At 56.6% G+C, this 10,635-nt stretch overlaps 1 long non-coding RNA gene across 1 annotated transcript; it reads left to right on the forward strand.

Moving 5' to 3' along the window:
• Positions 1 to 109: 109 nt before the first annotated feature.
• Positions 110 to 10,417, forward strand: LOC309798174. The gene is made up of 2 exons (XR_014292985.1): positions 110 to 3,807; positions 9,620 to 10,417. It is a non-coding gene; the product is annotated as an uncharacterized lncRNA (long non-coding RNA).
• The last annotated feature ends 218 nt before the right edge of the window (positions 10,418 to 10,635 follow it).

A 10,635-nucleotide genomic window follows, 5' to 3' on the forward strand; every position in this document is an offset into this window, starting at 1 on the left:
AGAGGAGGAGGAGGAGGAGGAGGGTGATCTGAAAGTTTCACAGCCACCACTGCACACCGACCACTGTTTGCAAGCTAAAGGCAGGCGCGGAAGGCTCGGTGGGGGCAGGGACAAGGGTGACTGCCATTTCTGTAGCCACAGCGCCATCCAGCGGAAGGCCTTATGTGAAAAGCCCAGGCAGCCGAGCTGTGTCTTCTGCCCTGCGCAGGGAACAGCGAGGCTGTGTTGGGCCGAATGGGTTCTGCCCAAGGCGCAGGAGGTCTCCTCCACTGGGCTTCAGAGGCCTCTGAGGGCCGCGTGGCTGCCAGTGCGACCCTGTGGCGAAAGTCGTGCGCTCTGGGAAGCCCGGACACAGCAGGCAGCTCCCAGACTGTCCAGCCCAGGGAGCGCAGCTTCCCCCGTCAGCCATTTTGGGGGTGGGCCCAGAGGAATTCTGCAACTTCTCCTCCGGTGTCCCTGCTGGGGAGTGCCGGGGTGCCCTGCCTGCGGCTGCACTGGGGTCACGTGGCCCCCTTCCTCACCGGAAGCTGAGGGTCTTCGAGGTTCTGGGGCCGGGGCCATTTGCACCGGGCACTCCCAGGGGCGGCCATCTCGTGCTGCCCCTGGGGTTTCTGAGGGCCTTGCCCAGCTGCAGAACCAGGGTCCAGTCTCCCGCGGAGAGCACACAAGAAGGCACGGCCCGGAGCCCATTGCCCGTGTGCACCCTCAGGACAACAAACCCACCCCAGCCCCGCCCCGCGCCGTCCCCACTGGGCCAGTTGCTTCCAGCCCTGTGGCTGTCTCCATCTCTTGAGGCCTGGTAACTGGCTTTGAGCGAAACCATCTCCGCTTGGTGGCAGTATGGCTCCATCAATGCCAACTTAGCGCCTAACCCTGCCCCCACTACACCATCAGGCCTTAGCTCTCCTCCCCTTCTAATGTAAAACCAAAAGCAAAACCAAAGCAACACAGACAGTCCCGTGAAAGAGGAGAGAAGAGGAAAGGAAGCAATCACCCAGCGGCAACCACGTGGACCACCAAATGCACAGGACAAAAGGACCACTGACCACGAGGCTGGAGCCCCTGCAGTCCTTTCCTCTTCCTTTCCTCCAGCCCCCTTTTCCTTGACTCCTGCTCTTGGGAGAAGTAAAAGGCAAAGGATACACCAAGCAACCTGCCTGGGTGACATTGCCTGAGGGTCTAAATCACAGGATTTCTCCTGGACCAGGTGGTGGCCACCAGGCTGGTGCTGAAAACCTCGCTGGCTTGCAAGTCACTTTGTTGCGGGACTCCGCTTCCCTTTCAAGGCCTGGAGCTTCAGCTTCAGCTTGAGGCCACCACCTCGGGCTGGCCCAACAGTGCAGCCAGAAGTGGCTGGCCCAACCTGGAGGCGCCCCTAACATGGGGTGCCATGGCCTGACTCTGGGCAGGCTGGCCTTGCCCTCACACAGGAACCTTGCAAGGCTAACAAACATCGCCAGTCACAGAGCCCCACACAGGGCCGTGATTCTCTGTAGGACGGGCACAGACTCTGCTCCCACTTGGAGACCCCATTTCCCTGGCTAAACAAGGGAGGCTTCAGGTTTACACCAGCAGCCTGGGCCCACCTGCTGGCAGAGGACTATCTAGTGGAACTCAGAATGGCTGCGTGTCGCTTTTTGAGAGCCCCTCTGGGAATGCGTGTTTCAGCCATTCTCAGAGTACTTGCTGCAGGCAGGGGGTGCGGGTGGGGTGGGGGGAGAGTGGTGCGAGGGTATATAGGAAAGCAGAGTTGACAGCACGTGTCAGTATGTTTCTGGTTGTGTGAGGGTGTGCTGTGTGTGGCGGTGTAGGAAGACAGAGTGTGTGTGTGTGTCTCTGTGTGTGTGTGTCTCTGTGGTGTGTGTGTCTCTGTGTGTTTGTGTACCCGAGCCCACGCTCTCTCACCTGTCTATGGAGCTTCCTGCCCGTGGGCATGTGTTGCCGTGGGTATCCGGCTATGGGTGCTTGATTGCCTGGTTTTGTGCGTGGTGGCCAGCACCAACCTGCCTGGGCTTGGGGACAGGGAGGCGACCGCTCGTAAGTATACAGTGAAATCTATACTCTTCGGATCACGCCACTGGATTGTGAACCAACGGCAAGCAGGGAGCAACTTGAGGAGGCTCCTACTGGCTCATCTTCGGCCTTGAAGGGCTTCCATAAGGAGAACAACTGCTCGGAATGGAAAGTCAAGAGATAATTTTGCAAGCCTGGAGTTCGTCATGCTGTTTCATTGCGAAGCAACTCCTGGATCTTCCTTGGGTTGGTTGATGTTTAGTTCTCTGGGTTTTCCCGGAGGATGACAGTGACCTCCACCGCTGGAGAAGGGAAAAGGTGTCGAGGGGGAAGGGGAAGAGTCCAAACTGAACCACACGACTGCCTTCTCCTACACCTGTGCCTCCCCCTGGACCAAAGAGCAGACGTGAAAGGAGGTCGCTGAGGACACTAGGCCAGTGAAAGGAACAGAGGGAAGCAGTAACTGCCCACCACCACCACCACCACCGTCACCATCACCAACACCTCAACCACCGTGGCCCTGACAACCACCGCGTTGCCGTGGTTCCAGTGCAGGGGCGCTTCACTGTGTATCTTTTGCAACCTGCACAGGGAGTGACAGGGAGACACTAGCTGCCGAGAGACCAAAAGACAGGCAACAAGGTAGCCCCTTGATCTGGGCAGGGTGGCGGGGGCGGGGTGGTCCCTCCTGAGTGCCATCAAGGGCTCCGACTCAGCAGTAGGCCCGCCGGGCCTACACAGTGCAAAGGGAGAGTCAAGGCCACGTCTGACACCCTGAGTATGTCATGGGTCCACTGCAAAGGGCCCAAGAGCCCTGGGATGCACTCAGGGCACAGAAAGGTTAGGAAGACCCCTGGGAACTCTAGGTTCATAGGAGGAGGTAAGGGCCATGAGAGGGTTGAGGTAATCCCTGATGGCAATTAAGAGATGGATGTGAGGGAATGCCCCTTACTCTCCCAGTCCAGGGGGGCATTTTCCCTTCCTAAGGGAGACTACATATATTGTCCAGGTTGAGCTTCCCAGGCACGCACCCAACCCTGCCTTTTGTCCAGAGGGAAGAACTGAAAGTAAGGCATTGAGTGGAAGGCAGGAGCCGAACGTGGAGAGCAAGCTGAAATCAAAAGAAAGAACCATAATGGAGGTGAAGCAGGAAGGCGATCCCCAGGGCACTGTGTCCCAGGGTGGCAGATGGAACCAGCCGAAGCCTCCTCGGGCTTGCTGAGGGAAGAGCCATCTCAGCCAAGGCTGAGTCTCAGCCCCTCAGGCAAGGGGCAGAACCGTGTCCAGAGAGAGGTCTGTTTGGCGATGCTGCAGCGCCCACCTGGGAAGCGGAGGTACCGATAGAAAAGGGAAGGAAGAAGAACAGGGGACAAGGAAGGTAGGGCAACCGTCGGGTCCACGGAGACGGGCAGAGTGGGTACGAGTGCGAGGGCTTGCGCAGGCGTGCTGCCCTGAATGTAACCATGTGCGGGGTGGTGGGGGTGTGCGTGTGCGAGCCCGAGTGATTTCAGTAACGTTAAACCCTGGCGAACGCTGGCAAAGTGTGAAGCGATGCAGAGAGTAGGGATTCCACCACTTGCTGCTCCCAGTCCCGGCCCTCCTTCCTCGCTGCATTTTTCCCAAATCAGTGACCCATGTACCCTGATGTTTCATGCCTGGGAAAGATGCCCCTTAGGCCCTACCCGACAGGAAGGTGGTGACTTTTGTTGTCGCGGGACGTTTTCTGTGTGATCGTTTTTTCTCACCAATTTCAAAGGTGGGCCTACCTCCTGGGACAGCTTGGCCTACAAAAGGGTTCCAAGCAGACAGTCCACTCCTCAGTTCTAAGGGGCCTTATGATACTTCAGTGTGTGCGGAATCCCTGGGACGTGGATGTTCTTTCCTTTGGAGCGCCCTCCTGCTCCCTCTACACGCCCAGGAAGACTTTAGAAGAACAAAGAAAGGAAACGCTGAGGAAACTGTAAAGAGCCTCACGATCACCTTCCACATTGGTCTCGCGCCAGGTTCTGGGTGGCATGGGCATGACATCATTGAACCCTCACGCCACGGTGACCGCCTGCGTTCCTTTGCATCTGCGGACACAAAATGTCACCAGCCTCTTCAGTACGCAGAGTTTGTAGCCCTGCCATCAGGCCTCAGACACTGCAGCTGACCCCAAGGGTGGTGCCTGAGGGCAACTCAGGATGGAGAAAAGCAGGATACTAGCCCTGGAAAGTTCAGATGCATGTCTAGGAATGATTTCAATGGACCAAGACTCTTGTGTCTTCCCATAATCAGAAACGCGCTCAGTTCTCTGAATTCAGATGTCTGGGTGAGGTTTTGGTGGTGGTGGTGGTGCTGCTGACGCTGGCGCTGGTGGTGATGGTGCTCTGTTGATTTCATTGTTTTGGTTTTTGTCTTTGTGATTAGCAGCAGTCTTTTGGTGTTCCCCAACATGTATCTAGGTTTTCCATTTAATTCAGCGAAAACTCCTAAACAGCCTGGCTCCTTCCTCCCGTACTTCTTCAGAACCCTTCCACAGCGCTTTGTGAATGGGTGTCGCCGAGTCTGTAGTCTTCGGTACGATCCCCGAATAAAAGGTTCCTCTCAGCTTTTACGTTGTACCTTTTTCTTCTCTCCACACATCCTAGTAGGCTCTGGATAAAGGCCCAGATCCCTCGTTTTGAGGCTCTTCCTGGAAATGCTTCATTCCCTGAAGGTGTTGAGTGGTTCTTCAGAAGTGGTTTCTGAGATGTGTTCATGTGCCTGTGTGTGTTTCCGTGCATGCGTGTGCGTGTGTGTGTGAGACTGTGTGTGTGTGTGTGTGTGTGTGTGTGTGTGTGTGTGTGTGTGTGTGTTTACCGGGGATCCATAATTTCCCCTGCAGGATCTCACGGGTCTTACTTACAGGGGGAACACTAGGCTAGTGTCAGGGGTTAGGTTGACAAGCAGAGAGATCTCCATGCCAAGCCAACCCAAGCAGCTCCCTTCCTCCACATGACCCTCCAAACCCCAAGACCCACTTCCCCTCCCCCTCTGCCCTGTACTCCACCTTCTCCCAAAGGATAAAAATTCACAGGGGCACCTGGAAAATACTGAGCATGACATGTGCCCGGGCTTCTGGCGCAGAACTGAAGCCTGAGAGCCTGGCTAGCGAGGCCTGCGGGAAGAAAGACCCCGGTGGTAGCGAATTTGTGGACAAATGTAGTCGAGGCCAAGTGGCCTTCCCCAAGTAGACCCACCAGTGCGACCCACGCCATCCCCAATAGTCCCACCCCTGCGCACAAAGGACGCTCGGGGGTTCCACGCAGGGTTGCAGTGCGGTGGCCACTTCCGGACCCTTGTGATTCAAGTAAAGAAGGGGTCACAACCTTCGGAACCTTCCCGGAGTGTGCCTGCCACTGACCCACCGGATCTTTGTCCCAGTGAAGCAACTCCACTTGAGCAGGACAGAGGTTGCTCCCTAGGAAGAGATGCGGTGCAGACAAGCCACAGGCCAGCAAGAGTCAGAAGATAAAAGAAGGGACTCAAAGCTCACGGCTGGGATCTCTGCGGGTCGTCGGCAGCAGCGTTCACTCTGAACCAGGGCATCAAGGGAATCAAGAACTGCCTAGCTACACTTGCGGGTTTGGTGGAAAGTGGCCAAGTTGGTGAAGAGCCCAGCTGAAGATGAGATGGGTGGTCTGTGAGCTGGACTATGGATGGGGATGAGGATAATGGGATGTTGGTGCCAATGTGGCTGCTGCTGTGGATGATGATGAGAATGATGATCATGAGGATGATGATGAGGAGGAGGAAGAGGATGAGGTTGAGGGCGAGAAAGAGGAGGAGGAGGAGGAGGAGGGTGATCTGAAAGTTTCACAGCCACCACTGCACACCGACCACTGTTTGCAAGCTAAAGGCAGGCGCGGAAGGCTCGGTGGGGGCAGGGACAAGGGTGACTGCCATTTCTGTAGCCACAGCGCCATCCAGCGGAAGGCCTTATGTGAAAAGCCCAGGCAGCCGAGCTGTGTCTTCTGCCCTGCGCAGGGAACAGCGAGGCTGTGTTGGGCCGAATGGGTTCTGCCCAAGGCGCAGGAGGTCTCCTCCACTGGGCTTCAGAGGCCTCTGAGGGCCGCGTGGCTGCCAGTGCGACCCTGTGGCGAAAGTCGTGCGCTCTGGGAAGCCCGGACACAGCAGGCAGCTCCCAGACTGTCCAGCCCAGGGAGCGCAGCTTCCCCCGTCAGCCATTTTGGGGGTGGGCCCAGAGGAATTCTGCAACTTCTCCTCCGGTGTCCCTGCTGGGGAGTGCCGGGGTGCCCTGCCTGCGGCTGCACTGGGGTCACGTGGCCCCCTTCCTCACCGGAAGCTGAGGGTCTTCGAGGTTCTGGGGCCGGGGCCATTTGCACCGGGCACTCCCAGGGGCGGCCATCTCGTGCTGCCCCTGGGGTTTCTGAGGGCCTTGCCCAGCTGCAGAACCAGGGTCCAGTCTCCCGCGGAGAGCACACAAGAAGGCACGGCCCGGAGCCCATTGCCCGTGTGCACCCTCAGGACAACAAACCCACCCCAGCCCCGCCCCGCGCCGTCCCCACTGGGCCAGTTGCTTCCAGCCCTGTGGCTGTCTCCATCTCTTGAGGCCTGGTAACTGGCTTTGAGCGAAACCATCTCCGCTTGGTGGCAGTATGGCTCCATCAATGCCAACTTAGCGCCTAACCCTGCCCCCACTACACCATCAGGCCTTAGCTCTCCTCCCCTTCTAATGTAAAACCAAAAGCAAAACCAAAGCAACACAGACAGTCCCGTGAAAGAGGAGAGAAGAGGAAAGGAAGCAATCACCCAGCGGCAACCACGTGGACCACCAAATGCACAGGACAAAAGGACCACTGACCACGAGGCTGGAGCCCCTGCAGTCCTTTCCTCTTCCTTTCCTCCAGCCCCCTTTTCCTTGACTCCTGCTCTTGGGAGAAGTAAAAGGCAAAGGATACACCAAGCAACCTGCCTGGGTGACATTGCCTGAGGGTCTAAATCACAGGATTTCTCCTGGACCAGGTGGTGGCCACCAGGCTGGTGCTGAAAACCTCGCTGGCTTGCAAGTCACTTTGTTGCGGGACTCCGCTTCCCTTTCAAGGCCTGGAGCTTCAGCTTCAGCTTGAGGCCACCACCTCGGGCTGGCCCAACAGTGCAGCCAGAAGTGGCTGGCCCAACCTGGAGGCGCCCCTAACATGGGGTGCCATGGCCTGACTCTGGGCAGGCTGGCCTTGCCCTCACACAGGAACCTTGCAAGGCTAACAAACATCGCCAGTCACAGAGCCCCACACAGGGCCGTGATTCTCTGTAGGACGGGCACAGACTCTGCTCCCACTTGGAGACCCCATTTCCCTGGCTAAACAAGGGAGGCTTCAGGTTTACACCAGCAGCCTGGGCCCACCTGCTGGCAGAGGACTATCTAGTGGAACTCAGAATGGCTGCGTGTCGCTTTTTGAGAGCCCCTCTGGGAATGCGTGTTTCAGCCATTCTCAGAGTACTTGCTGCAGGCAGGGGGTGCGGGTGGGGTGGGGGGAGAGTGGTGCGAGGGTATATAGGAAAGCAGAGTTGACAGCACGTGTCAGTATGTTTCTGGTTGTGTGAGGGTGTGCTGTGTGTGGCGGTGTAGGAAGACAGAGTGTGTGTGTGTGTCTCTGTGTGTGTGTGTCTCTGTGGTGTGTGTGTCTCTGTGTGTTTGTGTACCCGAGCCCACGCTCTCTCACCTGTCTATGGAGCTTCCTGCCCGTGGGCATGTGTTGCCGTGGGTATCCGGCTATGGGTGCTTGATTGCCTGGTTTTGTGCGTGGTGGCCAGCACCAACCTGCCTGGGCTTGGGGACAGGGAGGCGACCGCTCGTAAGTATACAGTGAAATCTATACTCTTCGGATCACGCCACTGGATTGTGAACCAACGGCAAGCAGGGAGCAACTTGAGGAGGCTCCTACTGGCTCATCTTCGGCCTTGAAGGGCTTCCATAAGGAGAACAACTGCTCGGAATGGAAAGTCAAGAGATAATTTTGCAAGCCTGGAGTTCGTCATGCTGTTTCATTGCGAAGCAACTCCTGGATCTTCCTTGGGTTGGTTGATGTTTAGTTCTCTGGGTTTTCCCGGAGGATGACAGTGACCTCCACCGCTGGAGAAGGGAAAAGGTGTCGAGGGGGAAGGGGAAGAGTCCAAACTGAACCACACGACTGCCTTCTCCTACACCTGTGCCTCCCCCTGGACCAAAGAGCAGACGTGAAAGGAGGTCGCTGAGGACACTAGGCCAGTGAAAGGAACAGAGGGAAGCAGTAACTGCCCACCACCACCACCACCACCGTCACCATCACCAACACCTCAACCACCGTGGCCCTGACAACCACCGCGTTGCCGTGGTTCCAGTGCAGGGGCGCTTCACTGTGTATCTTTTGCAACCTGCACAGGGAGTGACAGGGAGACACTAGCTGCCGAGAGACCAAAAGACAGGCAACAAGGTAGCCCCTTGATCTGGGCAGGGTGGCGGGGGCGGGGTGGTCCCTCCTGAGTGCCATCAAGGGCTCCGACTCAGCAGTAGGCCCGCCGGGCCTACACAGTGCAAAGGGAGAGTCAAGGCCGCGTCTGACACCCTGAGTATGTCATGGGTCCACTGCAAAGGGCCCAAGAGCCCTGGGATGCACTCAGGGCACAGAAAGGTTAGGAAGACCCCTGGGAACTCTAGGTTCATAGGAGGAGGTAAGGGCCATGAGAGGGTTGAGGTAATCCCTGATGGCAATTAAGAGATGGATGTGAGGGAATGCCCCTTACTCTCCCAGTCCAGGGGGGCATTTTCCCTTCCTAAGGGAGACTACATATATTGTCCAGGTTGAGCTTCCCAGGCACGCACCCAACCCTGCCTTTTGTCCAGAGGGAAGAACTGAAAGTAAGGCATTGAGTGGAAGGCAGGAGCCGAACGTGGAGAGCAAGCTGAAATCAAAAGAAAGAACCATAATGGAGGTGAAGCAGGAAGGCGATCCCCAGGGCACTGTGTCCCAGGGTGGCAGATGGAACCAGCCGAAGCCTCCTCGGGCTTGCTGAGGGAAGAGCCATCTCAGCCAAGGCTGAGTCTCAGCCCCTCAGGCAAGGGGCAGAACCGTGTCCAGAGAGAGGTCTGTTTGGCGATGCTGCAGCGCCCACCTGGGAAGCGGAGGTACCGATAGAAAAGGGAAGGAAGAAGAACAGGGGACAAGGAAGGTAGGGCAACCGTCGGGTCCACGGAGACGGGCAGAGTGGGTACGAGTGCGAGGGCTTGCGCAGGCGTGCTGCCCTGAATGTAACCATGTGCGGGGTGGTGGGGGTGTGCGTGTGCGAGCCCGAGTGATTTCAGTAACGTTAAACCCTGGCGAACGCTGGCAAAGTGTGAAGCGATGCAGAGAGTAGGGATTCCACCACTTGCTGCTCCCAGTCCCGGCCCTCCTTCCTCGCTGCATTTTTCCCAAATCAGTGACCCATGTACCCTGATGTTTCATGCCTGGGAAAGATGCCCCTTAGGCCCTACCCGACAGGAAGGTGGTGACTTTTGTTGTCGCGGGACGTTTTCTGTGTGATCGTTTTTTCTCACCAATTTCAAAGGTGGGCCTACCTCCTGGGACAGCTTGGCCTACAAAAGGGTTCCAAGCAGACAGTCCACTCCTCAGTTCTAAGGGGCCTTATGATACTTCAGCGTGTGCGGAATCCCTGGGACGTGGATGTTCTTTCCTTTGGAGCGCCCTCCTGCTCCCTCTACACGCCCAGGAAGACTTTAGAAGAACAAAGAAAGGAAACGCTGAGGAAACTGTAAAGAGCCTCACGATCACCTTCCACATTGGTCTCGCGCCAGGTTCTGGGTGGCATGGGCATGACATCATTGAACCCTCACGCCACGGTGACCGCCTGCGTTCCTTTGCATCTGCGGACACAAAATGTCACCAGCCTCTTCAGTACGCAGAGTTTGTAGCCCTGCCATCAGGCCTCAGACACTGCAGCTGACCCCAAGGGTGGTGCCTGAGGGCAACTCAGGATGGAGAAAAGCAGGATACTAGCCCTGGAAAGTTCAGATGCATGTCTAGGAATGATTTCAATGGACCAAGACTCTTGTGTCTTCCCATAATCAGAAACGCGCTCAGTTCTCTGAATTCAGATGTCTGGGTGAGGTTTTGGTGGTGGTGGTGGTGCTGCTGACGCTGGCGCTGGTGGTGATGGTGCTCTGTTGATTTCATTGTTTTGGTTTTTGTCTTTGTGATTAGCAGCAGTCTTTTGGTGTTCCCCAACATGTATCTAGGTTTTCCATTTAATTCAGCGAAAACTCCTAAACAGCCTGGCTCCTTCCTCCCGTACTTCTTCAGAACCCTTCCACAGCGCTTTGTGAATGGGTGTCGCCGAGTCTGTAGTCTTCGGTACGATCCCCGAATAAAAGGTTCCTCTCAGCTTTTACGTTGTACCTTTTTCTTCTCTCCACACATCCTAGTAGGCTCTGGATAAAGGCCCAGATCCCTCGTTTTGAGGCTCTTCCTGGAAATGCTTCATTCCCTGAAGGTGTTGAGTGGTTCTTCAGAAGTGGTTTCTGAGATGTGTTCATGTGCCTGTGTGTGTTTCCGTGCATGCGTGTGCGTGTGTGTGTGAGACTGTGTGTGTGTGTGTGTGTGT

Source organism: Mesoplodon mirus (genome assembly GCF_964341445.2).
Source record: "Mesoplodon mirus genome assembly, contig: HAP1_SCAFFOLD_2006, whole genome shotgun sequence".
Taxonomy (NCBI): domain Eukaryota; kingdom Metazoa; phylum Chordata; class Mammalia; order Artiodactyla; family Ziphiidae; genus Mesoplodon; species Mesoplodon mirus.